Source organism: Cherax quadricarinatus, chromosome 4, assembly GCF_038502225.1.
Source record: "Cherax quadricarinatus isolate ZL_2023a chromosome 4, ASM3850222v1, whole genome shotgun sequence".
Taxonomy (NCBI): Eukaryota; Metazoa; Arthropoda; class Malacostraca; order Decapoda; family Parastacidae; genus Cherax; species Cherax quadricarinatus.
In genome coordinates, this window is record NC_091295.1 from 8,772,422 (window position 1) to 8,786,445 (window position 14,024).

Consider the following 14,024-nt stretch of genomic DNA (forward strand, 5'->3'; position numbering starts at 1 on the left):
TGACTTTGGCTACATACATGTTACATACCCGTCTCTGACGTTGGCTACATACATGTTACATACCCGTCTCTGACGTTGGCTACATACATGTTACATACCCATCCTTGACGTTGGCTACATACATGTTACATACCCGTATCTCACGTTGTCTACATACATGTTACATACCCGTCTCTGACGTTGGCTACATGTTACATACCTGTCTCTGACTTTGGCTACATACATGTTACACACCCGTCTCTGACGTTGGCTACATACATGTTACACACCCGTCTCTGACTTTGGCTACATACATGTTACACACCCGTCTCTGACGTTGGCTACATGTTACATACCTGTCTCTGACGTTGGCTACATACATGTTACATACCCGTATCTGACGTTGGCTACATACATGTTACATACCCATCTCTGACGTTGGCTACATACATGTTACATACCCGTCTCTGACTTTGGCTACATACATGTTACATACCCATCTCTGACGTTGGCTACATACATGTTACATACCCGTCTCTGACTTTGGCTACATACATGTTACATACCCGTCTCTGACGTTGGCTACATACATGTTACATACCCGTCTCTGACGTTGGCTACATACATGTTACATACCCGTCTCTGACGTTGGCTACATGTTACATACCCGTCTCTGACGTTGGCTACATACATGTTACATACCCATCTCTGACTTTGGCTACATACATGTTACATACCCGTCTCTGACGTTGGCTACATACATGTTACATACCCGTCTCTGACGTTGGCTACATAAATGTTACATACCCATCCTTGACGTTGGCTACATACATGTTACATACCCGTATCTCACGTTGTCTACATACATGTTACATACCCGTCTCTGACGTTGGCTACATGTTACATACCTGTCTCTGACTTTGGCTACATACATGTTACACACCCGTCTCTGACGTTGGCTACATGTTACATACCTGTCTCTGACTTTGGCTACATACATGTTACACACCCGTCTCTGACGTTGGCTACATGTTACATACCTGTCTCTGACGTTGGCTACATACATGTTACATACCCGTATCTGACGTTGGCTACATACATGTTACATACCCATCTCTGACGTTGGCTACATACATGTTACATACCCGTCTCTGACTTTGGCTACATACATGTTACATACCCGTCTCTGACTTTGGCTACATACATGTTACATACCCATCTCTGACGTTGGCTACATACATGTTACATACCCGTCTCTGACTTTGGCTACATACATGTTACATACCCGTCTCTGACGTTGGCTACATACATGTTACATACCCGTCTCTGACGTTGGCTACATACATGTTACATACCCATCTCTGACTTTGGCTATATACATGTTACATACCCGTCTCTGACGTTGGCTACATACATTTTACATACCCGTCTCTGACGTTGGCTACATACATGTTACATACCCATCCTTGACGTTGGCTACATACATGTTACATACCCGTATCTGACGTTGTCTACATACATGTTACATACCCGTCTCTGACGTTGGCTACATGTTACATACCTGTCTCTTACTTTGGCTTCATACATGTTACACACCCGTCTCTGACGTTGGCTACATACATGTTACATACCCGTATCTGACGTTGTCTACATACATGTTACATACCCGTCTCTGACGTTGGCTACATGTTACATACCTGTCTCTGACTTTGGCTACATACATGTTACACACCCGTCTCTGACGTTGGCTACATACATTTTACACACCCGTCTCTGACTTTGGCTACATACATGTTACACACCCGTCTCTGACGTTGGCTACATACATGTTACACACCCATCTCTGACGTTGGCTACGTACATGTTACATACCCGTCTCTGATGTTGGCTACATGTTACATACCCGTCTCTGACGTTGGCTACATACATGTTACATACCCGTATCTGACGTTGGCTACATACATGTTACATACCCATCTCTGACTTTGGCTACATACATGTTACATACCCGTCTCTGACTTTGGCTACATACATGTTACATACCCGTCTCTGACTTTGGCTACACACATGTTACATACCCGTCTCTGACTTTGGCTACATACATCTCTGACGTTGGCTACATACATGTTACATACCCGTCTCACGTTGGCTACATCATGACCCTTCTCTGACGTTGGCTACATACATGTTACATACCCGTCTCTGACGTTGGCTACATACATGTTACATACCCGTCTCTGACTTTGGCTACATACATGTTACATACCCGTCTCTGACGTTGGCTACATACATGTTACATACCCATCTCTGACTTTGGCTACATACATGTTACATACCCGTCTCTGACGTTGGCTACATACATGTTACATACCCGTCTCTGACTTTGGCTACATACATGTTACATACCCGTCTCTGACTTTGGCTACATACATGTTACATACCCGTCTCTGACGTTGGCTACATACATGTTACATACCCGTCTCTGACTTTGGCTACATACATGTTACATACCCGTCTCTGACGTTGGCTACATACATGTTACATTCCCGTCTCTGACTTTGGCTACATACATGTTACATACCCGTCTCTGACTTTGGCTACATACATGTTACATACCCGTCTCTGACTTTGGCTACATACATGTTACATACCCGTCTCTGACTTTGGCTACATACATGTTACATACCCGTCTCTGACGTTGGCTACATACATGTTACATACCCGTCTCTGACTTTGGCTACATACATGTTACATACCCGTCTCTGACGTTGGCTACATACATGTTACATACCCATCTCTGACGTTGGCTACATACATGTTACATACCCGTCTCTGACGTTGGCTACATACATGTTACATACCCGTCTCTGACGTTGGCTACATACATGTTACATACCCGTCTCTGACGTTGGCTACATACATGTTACATACCCGTCTCTGACGTTGGCTACATACATGTTACATACCCGTCTCTGACGTTGGCTACATACATGTTACATACCTGTCTCTGACGTTGGCTCTCTGACTTTGGCTACATACATGTTACATACCCGTCTCTGACGTTGGCTACATACATGTTACATACCCGTCTCTGACTGACGTTGGCTACATACATGTTACATACCCGTCTCTGACGTTGGCTACATACATGTTACATACCCGTCTCTGACGTTGGCTACATACATGTTACATACCCGTCTCTGACGTTGGCTACATACATGTTACATACCTGTCTCTGACGTTGGCTACATACATGTTACATACCCGTCTCTGACGTTGGCTACATACATGTTACATACCCGTCTCTGACGTTGGCTACATACATGTTACATACCCGTCTCTGACGTTGGCTACATACATGTTACATACCTGTCTCTGACGTTGGCTACATACATGTTACATACCCGTCTCTGACGTTGGCTACATACATGTTACATACCCGTCTCTGACGTTGGCTACATACATGTTACATACCCGTCTCTGACGTTGGCTACATACATGTTACATACCCGTCTCTGACGTTGGCTACATACATGTTACATACCTGTCTCTGACGTTGGCTACATACATGTTACATACCCGTCTCTGACGTTGGCTACATACATGTTACATACCCGTCTCTGACGTTGGCTACATACATGTTACATACCCGTCTCTGACGTTGGCTACATACATGTTACATACCTGTCTCTGACGTTGGCTACATACATGTTACATACCCGTCTCTGACGTTGGCTACATACATGTTACATACCCGTCTCTGACGTTGGCTACATACATGTTACATACCCGTCTCTGACGTTGGCTACATACATGTTACATACCTGTCTCTGACGTTGGCTACATACATGTTACATACCCGTCTCTGACGTTGGCTACATACATGTTACATACCCATCTCTGACGTTGGCTACATACATGTTACATACCCGTCTCTGACTTTGGCTACATACATGTTACATACCCATCTCTGACGTTGGCTACATACATGTTACATACCCGTCTCTGACTTTGGCTACATACATGTTACATACCCGTCTCTGACGTTGGCTACATACATGTTACATACCTGTCTCTGACGTTGGCTACATACATGTTACATACCCGTCTCTGACGTTGGCTACATACATGTTACATACCCGTCTCTGACGTTGGCTACATACATGTTACATACCCGTCTCTGACGTTGGCTACATACATGTTACATACCATCTCTGACGTTGGCTACATACATGTTACATACCCGCATCTGTGGAATGACAGAAAATAGCACAGACACAGTGGAATGATAGAAATCTTGAAAAACTAATGCAAGATTCTGAAACATATTTAATAAAACGCTGAGATAATATAATCATTGATATTTATTAGATAACTGTACAAATATGGAACAAGATTCCACGAGATGAACTGGTGGTTACTGACTGATAACTACATTATAATTAGTAGTTCCTAACTGATAACATTATAATTGGTAGTTACTGAGTGATAACTACATTATAATTACACCCTTCCCCCCCCCCGCAAAAAAAAAACTTTTCCCTACACCTCTAATTCAGGATTTCCTTTGTTAGTTACCGGTTGTCAAAGATACTTGTCAATAAACACGTGACCTGTTGTTAATTGTGTGTGTGTGTGTGTGTGTATGTGTGTGTGTGTGTGTGTGTGTGTGTGTGTGTGTGTGTGTGTGTGTGTGTGTGTGTGTGTGTGTGTGTGTGTGTGTGTGTGTGTGTGTGTGTGTGAAGGGGAAGGTAGGCGCCAGGTAGTCTCTCCTAGACCACCAGTCGTGGCGGCCACCAGTCTGTCGCCACACACACACACACACACACACTTCACCAGTATAAATACTGCCTCCGTCAGTCTATTTCTCTCAATTTATATGCACCGAGAACACCAGTGAATATACACCGATGGGTGTATATTTCAGTATATACACACTGATTGTTGGAGGGATATTATTTCATAAAAACTTGCATCTGTGGTCGCAGTCGTGGCCAATGCTAACCTTTCTATATGTAGATGGTAGAATCTAATAATTAATGCCAGCAAAAATAACTCATTACGATTGTAACCAGATATAAACATGTAAATAGTTCGTTACGACTGTATTTTGTTTAGCTATTAAAACTTTGGGGTCCAGTTCCTAGACCTATTATGTACCTCTGTAATCTTTTGACTACCGCCCACAGGATGGGTATGGGGTGCATAATAAACATATTAAAATAAACTAACAGCCTTCAAGGTTCAGTGGGTAAATACGTGAACTTAGTCGTCTTAGAGCTGCCTGACCGTAAATCCCACCTACATAACCTGGGACTCCAGAGTTAGTTAAGCTTGTGACTTGACTGATAAAGCTGGTGACTGAAGTGGTGAGATCTTGGCAGAATTGGTCAACATGTGGTGGTGCTTATATGATTAGACTCTTGACATTTCAATAACTGTCTTCCATTCCTCCCCTCTCCATCATCCCTCCACTCCACACACTTGTATCCACTACTCTTTAATCCAACATCCTTCCCACTCCATCATTCTCACACTCCACTCTTCTGAAGACAAGATTCGTATTACCCCTTCCGCGGCTCCTCCACCTGCCCAATGCTGAACCTCTGCCCACCCTACACTTCACAAATAAGAATATTTTGAGTAAGTTTATTGGTTAGTGTGGCTGTCTATGGGTCTTCTCTCAACCATGCCCTCTGCGGCAGCAACTTTAATTTGATCATATACCTGAATGAAAGGGAGTAAGCCAGCTGAGACAGATGGAATTAAATCTAATGTGCTAAAAGCTGGTGGGGATTTAACTTTGGAGTGATTGGTGTATGTGTTCAATATACACATGAAAGAAGGGAAAGTGCCTAATATTGGCAGAGAGCAAGCACAGTTCCCCTGTATAAGGGAAAGGGGGATAAGAGAAAGTGTGAGAATTAAAGGAATAAGCCTGTTGAGCATACCGGGTCAAGTAGGTGGTAGAATTATTATTGAAAATTTTCGGGAAAAGACCTAAAGACTGTAGAGGAAGGAGGAAGATTTAGGAGGGGTAGGTGTATATTGTAGACCAAGTGTTTACATCGAAACATAACTGAACCATACTTAAAGTTAAGGAAATTCTTGTCACGTTTAGTGAGCTAGAAAAAAACATTATAGAGTGGATGCATGTGGCATGCAAAAAGTATATTACAACTTATTCGGCATACACCACACTCCCATATAGGCTGCCTTCCAACCAGCAAACCGGTGCTAAGGGTTTAACGATCGATAGGGTACCCATCGTTAAATCAGTACCTTGGTTCATTGGCTAATCGCAGGCAAGACCGCCAAAGCTGATTCACTTAAGGTAAGCACTGGCAGACTTGCCTCCCTGCTGGCTGAGTATGGTGCACTCTCTCTGGCTTCTGCTTTGCCAACTGTCACCATGGTGTACACTATACATATTGTACATACCAATATATAGCGGGTGAAGGCAAATATACATTATAGTCTACTGCTGAGTTTTGTTTGCTCCATATTCCCATTATGACCAAGTCTCCCAGGCCATTCATTACCTGTGTGCATAATAATGCAGGAGCAATGTGGCAGATGATAAAAAGGTATGGAAAAGGTGGTAGGTTATTAATAGCAGTACAGAGTTATTATGAGATGTGAGGCTCAAGTTAACATAGTAGAATAGAGGGGAACTAGTTTGCAGTAAAGGTCCCCTCAGGGGGGAGGTTTCTTGAAGCTGGTGAGAATTCCTGAGCAAAGGAATGAGACCTGCTCTCTTTTTCCTTAGATTGAATCTGATTGCCTCTCATTCCCCAGATACTGCATATTCCTATAGGTTTAACTCTGCCCCTCATAAATATAATATTAATTTTTTTATTAACACATAGGCCGTTTCCCACCAAGGCAGGGTGGTCCGATAAAAGAAAAACTTTCATCATCATTCACTCCATCACTGTCTTGCCAGAGGCATGCTTACACTACTGTTATAAAGCTGCAACATTAACACCCCTCCTTCAGAGTGCAGACACTGTACTTCCCATCTCCAGGACTCAAGTCCAGCCTGCCTGTTTCCCTGAATCCCTTCATAAAAGTTACCTTGCTCATACTCCAACAGCATGTCAAAAACCATTTGTCTCCATTCACTCCTATCAAATATGCTCGCGCATGATTGTTTGAAGTCCAAGCCCTTCGCACACAAAACCTCCTTTATCCCCTCCCTCCAACATTCCCTAGGCCGACCCCTACTACGCCTTACTTCCATTACAGATTTATACTCTCTCAAAGTCATTTTATTTTGTTCCACCCTCTCTACATATCCAAACCACCTCAACAACCCCTCCTCTACCCTCTGGATAATAGTTTTGGTAATCTCGCACCTCCTCCTAATTTCCAAACTACAAATTCTCTGCTTTATATTCACACCACACATTGCCCTCAGACATGACATCTCCACTGCCTCCAGCCTTCTCCTTGTTGCAACATTCATCACCCATGTTTAACACCCATATAAGACTGTTGGTATAACTATACTCTCATATATTCCCCTCTTTGCTTCCATAGATAAAGTAAAAGTATTTCTAGACTACTTTCCAAAACAACCTTAGTCAGAACCAACAGGAGGAAATAATTTACTGGACTTCGTTCTGGCAAACAAGGAATCTCTAATAAATGATCTTAAGGATAAAAAATAGAGCTTGGAGAAAGCGACCACAAATCACAGAATTTCTGTATTTAATTAAATTGCCCTAATAAAAATAAAGGTAATGTTCCCAATTTTCGTGGTGCAGATTATGAAACCAAAGGATTACCTGTGTAAAGTAGACTGAGATAACCTGACTAGGACTTATCATGAGAGTCGCCGGAGAGAGAGTGGTGGTGTAAATCAGCATGACTTTTTTCAAAAGTGTTGTGCTAGCCGCCCAAGCTGCATATATTAATAATAGGGAAATTAGACTAAATATATATGATCCTAAATGAAATAATAATTGATTAAAATAATCACACAAAAGAGTAAATAGGAAACTGAGGTTGTGAGGGAATCAAAGACCATCCCTGCTTCAAGGGGGCTCCTGGGTGCAGTGAAAAGGTTTTTGGTCTGTGGAATTAGACCTTTTGGTCTCCTTCCTCAGATTGAACCTAATTACTCCCCAATCCCCTCTTCCCTGTCCCATCCTCCCCATCTCCATGCCCCCTTTCCTTCCCCCCTCCCAACCCTCCTTTTTCCTCATCCCATTTGTAGCCTCTGTGGTCCTCCCCTCTGGCATTACAGTTTCTAGGTAGGGGGAAGTGTACTGGGGTTCATCCCACTTTGAGGGGTCCCTCGGGAATAGTGCAGTTTTCTGTGCAATCTGGATCATCTGGAAGTGCCCTGCTCCCTTCCCGGATTTCCAGAAGGCAGGGCAGGGTGTCCTGCAAGTGATGGGTGTGTCTCCAGAGGCTGCCTGTCGGTTCTGGGAGGTGGCAGCCTAGGGAGGTATGCTTTGTGGTGGTGTCCGACCGCCCTCTCTTTTGTCTGCCGAGGTGGCCCAGTGGATGTGAGGCTTCTATCCTGGAACGCTGGTTTACTGGTGTAAAGGGTAGGGTATTGCACGGGTTCCATGCTACATCTACACTGCTAGCGGTTTCGAGGTCCTCTTAGATGAATGGAGAAACTTACAGCTCTTTCATGCCTTCCAGTAACTGTCCCTCCACTGTCCCTTTCTATTTTTTTCCTTAAATAATAATAAGAAAGAAATGCCATCATCATGGAGTCTCCGTTCCATGACCCCTCTCCTCCTCCTCCTCCTCCTCCTCCTCACAGGCCCCTTTTTGTTACTGCATCCTGTTCTAACCCAGCTTCGTTACTGGACCATTCTCCAGACTTTTTCCATACCCCTGTACCTTCTGCTGGTGATACTTCATCACCTGCTCCAGGTGCTGAGGCTCCGCCTGTTTCTTTTAGTGCCTCTGCCTCTTGCATGCCTTTAACTATGCGTTTGGCTTCCCCAAACACAGTATGACAGTTTTTGGATCACCCACCTGCCTCAGGTCTGGCTGCCCACGGTCCTATACCTAAACACTCCAGACCATTTGCTGACGACGGTTCTTCAATTTCTACTCATTCCACCCAGAAACGACCTACACGACACCCACTTCCTTTATGTACCGTGTTTACAAGTGCACAGTGGACCAAACTGTTTTCCCTACAACCAACATCTCCAACTAATTATCTTTCAGACCATAGTGCTGGTAAAGGTCTTTTATGCCACGTTGGCCAAAATATATCCTTTCACGCTCTTCGGAGAGCATCGTTACAGTTCAGAATGCAGAACAAGCTCATGATCTTTCCCATCTTACTTCCATTGATAACATTCCTATTATAGTTCACAAACACAGTTCTTGCAGTGGTATGGTGGTTTTACTGCGTACCATTGTACAGTGTGATTTTCTGTCTTGCAGTGACGATATTTTGGAGCAATTAGCCCTGCAAGACCTTCCAATTCTCAAAGTGGATACATATGCCCTGCCTGCTCATGGGTGGAGGCACTTTCCCAACAGCATAACTTCTTAACCTTTGGCTGCCATGAACTCCCGTCCTCCGTTTATATCACGGGCCATCGCCTAGGATTCTTTAAAGTGGTCCCTACACTTCAACAGTGTCAAAACTGCTGGCGCTTTGGACATCCTGCTAAATACTGCAGGTCAGCGGCAGAGTGCCCAGTCTGTGGTGCAGTGGCTCATGCCAATATTTCTTGCAGTCTTCCCTCCACTTGTCTTAATTGCAATGAAACTCATCCCTCTTTTTCCCGCCGACGTCAGGTCTATCTTAATGTATGAGAAATCTGTTGTCTTAAGGAAAGTGAATGCCTAACTTTTGCTATGGCTGTCTCTCGGTTCTGCCTTCAGGGAAATCTTCCTCGTGTTCCTTATTCTCAAGTAGATAGGAGACCTCCAACCTCGACGTTCCCCCTACCTATCAGCTCCTCTGGTGCCATGTCTTCCGGGGGTCACCCCTGTCTCTAATTTTTTGCGGTTTCACCCTCTAAAACCCCCACTTCCTTACGTATTCCTACTTTTACTTCTTCAACTCGCCCACTAGCTTCTCGGTCTGCGAGTTCTCGCATGCCTGCCTCGTAGCTCCCGTTGGCAATTTGGATGAGCGAATTAAGACTTATACTCTCATCTTACTGCTTTTTGTGAGGACCCTTCTTTGTCCTGTATTGGTGAGCTGGTGCACCAGTTTTCGACCTTAGTTTTGACTGCAGCCTCACGTTTTATTCCTGAAACCTCAGGCAGGCTTTCTCAGACATGCGTGCCTTGGTGGTCTCCTGTGTGTGCTCGTGCAGTGCATTTGAAACATGCTGTTCTACTGTTACCTCGACTTCTTATATGTGTGCAGTTTAGAAGAAGGTACGGAAGTTCTGCAGCAAATATGCTCTGGGCCCAGCTCCCATTCTGCAGGTTGCTGGTGTTATTCTTGCGGTCTATAAACATGCTGAAGTGCAGGGCAATGAACAGGTGGATGCTGCTGTGCATCAGGGGTATGTGATCTTCCGGTTTCCTATAGAGGTTTTCTGTTCAGGGATTATTTTACAGTCATCTCTGCCTGTCTTCGCTGCCATTGGCAACAATGGTGGTCGGACATGCACCATAACAAATTGCACTCTATTAAACCACTTTTAGGATTGTGGCCATATTCTTACCACCATTGCCGCACTCGGGAGACAGCATTCTCCCGTCTCCACATCGGCCATATTCGCCTTACCCATGGGTATCTCATGGAACGACACCCTATTCCTCTGTGAGGGTTGTCGAGTCTCTATTTCAGTTCTTCACTTTCTTGTGGATCGTCTGGTTTACCAGCGAGTTCGCAGGATTTATCTTCATCGACGCCGCATCAACGCCGCTGCTTTACTGGTCTTACTTTATGTTCCCTTCTTGCAGATGGCCCTGCCCTTGACTTATGGTCACTTTTTAACTTTTTGTCAGCAACAGCTTTACTATACGAACTTTGACACATAGCCCTTAGAGTCCCTTCCAGTTCTTTTCTCCCCTCATCTTTGATCCCTTCTCCACCTAGCTGTTTATAGCCCCAGCACTATTTTCTGCCCCACAGTGTTGCATGACCCTTGTCGGTTTAGCGCTGTCTTTGATTATAATAATATAACAAAGACGAACCCAGAAGTTCCTTTCAGGTATATAGAAGTAAAATTAGGGAAAAGATAAACCCCGTTAAATGTAACTCAGATCAGCTTACTCTTAGTGACATAGAAATGTCACTAACAGATTTTGAGCACTTATTTCCTCTCTTTTTGCACAAGAAGATACAAATGAAATCCCAGAGAACAAAAATTATACAGGTTAGGACGAGAAAAAGTTATACAATATGAAAGTCACTGCTGACATGATATCCAAACTTGACAGACTGAAATGAAACACGTCAACGGGCCCTGATGAGCAGTTTCCAAGTGTTCTTAAAGGATGTGAGGAGCTTAGTAACCCTAATAAGCTAGTCTCTTCAACAAATCACTACAAGTGGGTATCCTATTGTAAGTGGAAAATGTCAAATGAGATACGTCATTAGCTGAAAATTATAGACCAATTCGCTTAACCTCAACTGAGGGAAAGTTGATGGAATCAGTAACTGCTGATGAAATTAGAAACCACCTTGAAAGATATAATTTTATCAATAAATCTCATCATGGTTTTACAAAGGGATGTTTTTGTCTTACGAATTTTCATTGTGGTGTTCGAGGTGTAGATAGTGGCGTTGTAAGGGGGAGGGGAACCCCGGGTGACACCATTTAGGAGGTGGCATCATAGAGCCTGTAAAGAAAGTGATATTAATGCACAAGACAGTGTTGCACCAACATAAGAGAAAAATCCTTCGTTTCTATATAGCCTATTATATGATTACAGTGTACAAATAGGTCTATATAGGGAAACTCATTGATTTTGATGATGTGATAGATGATTTTGCAAGACTGAAGGCAAGGAAATGTAAGATCAGATTCACTAGATGTTACCTGTACTCGAGGTCAAATCGGAACTTGTGTTTCTCTGATAATGTAATGTTTTTCTTTATTTTTAAATTTTTTTTTTCATTGTTGAAGAGGAATAAATGTAGGATGTGTTGGCTGTACTCAGAGTGGTATCTGAGTTTATGTTTCCTCAATATTACTACGATTATTTATTTTATCATTAATAAAGTTGAGAAGTATTCTCCTGTTCAGTTTATGGCCCTTAAACGTTCTCATTGCTAAACATTAGTCACTGGTCGTGCAGTAGTGACGTAACTGGTCATGCAGTAGTGACGTAACTGGTCATGCACTAGTGACGTAACTGGTCATGCAGTAGTGACGTAACTGGTCATGCAGTAGTGACGTAACTGGTCATGCAGTAGTGACGTAACTGGTCATGCAGTAGTGACGTAACTGGTCATGCAGTAGTGACGTAACTGGAGTTTACTCCCCCTATCCCCCCGCCTTTGGATATCATAGGGGTGACACCGAAGATGCCGCCCCGGGTGACACCAACCCTAGCGACGCCACTGGGTGTAGAATATGATATTGTGTATATGGACTTAAGTACTCTTTTTGACAGAGTTCCATAACACAAGCGACGGTTTGGTTACGTAAGGTTTGTCAGGAAACAGGACAAGTCTTGGTTATATGACGACCCACCGCCGGAGCTTCTCATCATCTGACGAGGCCTTCCACTGACTTACCGGTCTACCCCTTTAAAAATTATGGAATTAGATTCATATGATTAAGAAATAACAGCTCCTGACAAAGGAGGAACTACAAAGGCAGATCGAAAAATGTTTGCGCCCATTATTCTGCCTGGCAAAAATACGTGTTTTCCAGCTGTTCGGGGCTCTAAATAAGTATTGGGAGAATATTGTTTCGACTCAAGAAATCGTAATGACATGTTGACGGCAGTGAAGGGACTTGAGCTAGAGTTCGTCACGGCCACGCTAGCTGGAGATTCGTCTGTAAAAAACTTGCATTTGTGGTCACAGAGGTGCCTGTGCTAACTTTCCTATGGTGTAGAAATATACCTAGTTGGATGAATCTTATTGTGGCTAGCTGGTCTAGTGGCTAACGCGACGGGCTGGAGTTTTGAGACTCTATGACCGCGGGTTCAATCCCGGCCGGGGGTATGGTTTAATATTGTTTCGATACAGATGATGATGGTAATGTGAAGATGTGATGAAAGCTGTTCCTCGACAGTTATATAATCGACCGACGAAATTCTGTGGTAGGTATAAACAAACTGGTGCCTTGATATTAGACTTGGTGATTACGTTGAAAGTAATCAATGAAAAATATTCAGTATAGACAAATTTTACAGAGAACCGACAAGTTGATAACTTAGACACAGGTGCAATATTTGGGTATCTTTTTTTGTGAAAACGTTTCGCTACACAGTGGCTTCAGTCCACACAAAGGAGAATGGTGAAGAACAGGAGGAGTCTGAGGTAATCAGTCCCTCAGCCTTGAGTCGATGTAATCAGGTTAGTCATGACCTACTTCCACATGAGGATTTGTCCACTGGGATATCGTCTACGACTGCTTCGTCTCGCCTGTCTACAGTATATAAGCCATTTCTTCGCACATATGCTGTATTCTTTTCAAAATTGATGGACTGACCACATCGACTCAAGGCTGAGGGACTGATTACCTCAAACTCCTTTTGATCTTCACCATTTTTCTTTGTATATTACCGATGAAGCTACTGTGTGGCGAAACGTTTCCACAGTAAAGATAACCAAGTGTAGCACATGTGAAAAAAACCATACCACGGGTGGGGATAGAACCCGCGGTCAGAGAGCCTCAAAACTCCAGACCGTCGCGTTTGCACATGTTTCTAATTTATGATCTTGTCGATTCCATGAATCATTTGTCTACTTACATAACTTCCTCGATTCTCTTTCTTTTTCTCTACATTTCTTCCTCTTCCATCTAGTGCCTATTTTCTCGACCCTCCCCCCTTCTCCTCTTTAGCTGAATTTTCCATTTCTTTCCCTTTCTCCACTATTCCTCTTCCTCCCCCCAATTCTCCTCCCCCTCCCTCTTCTGAGT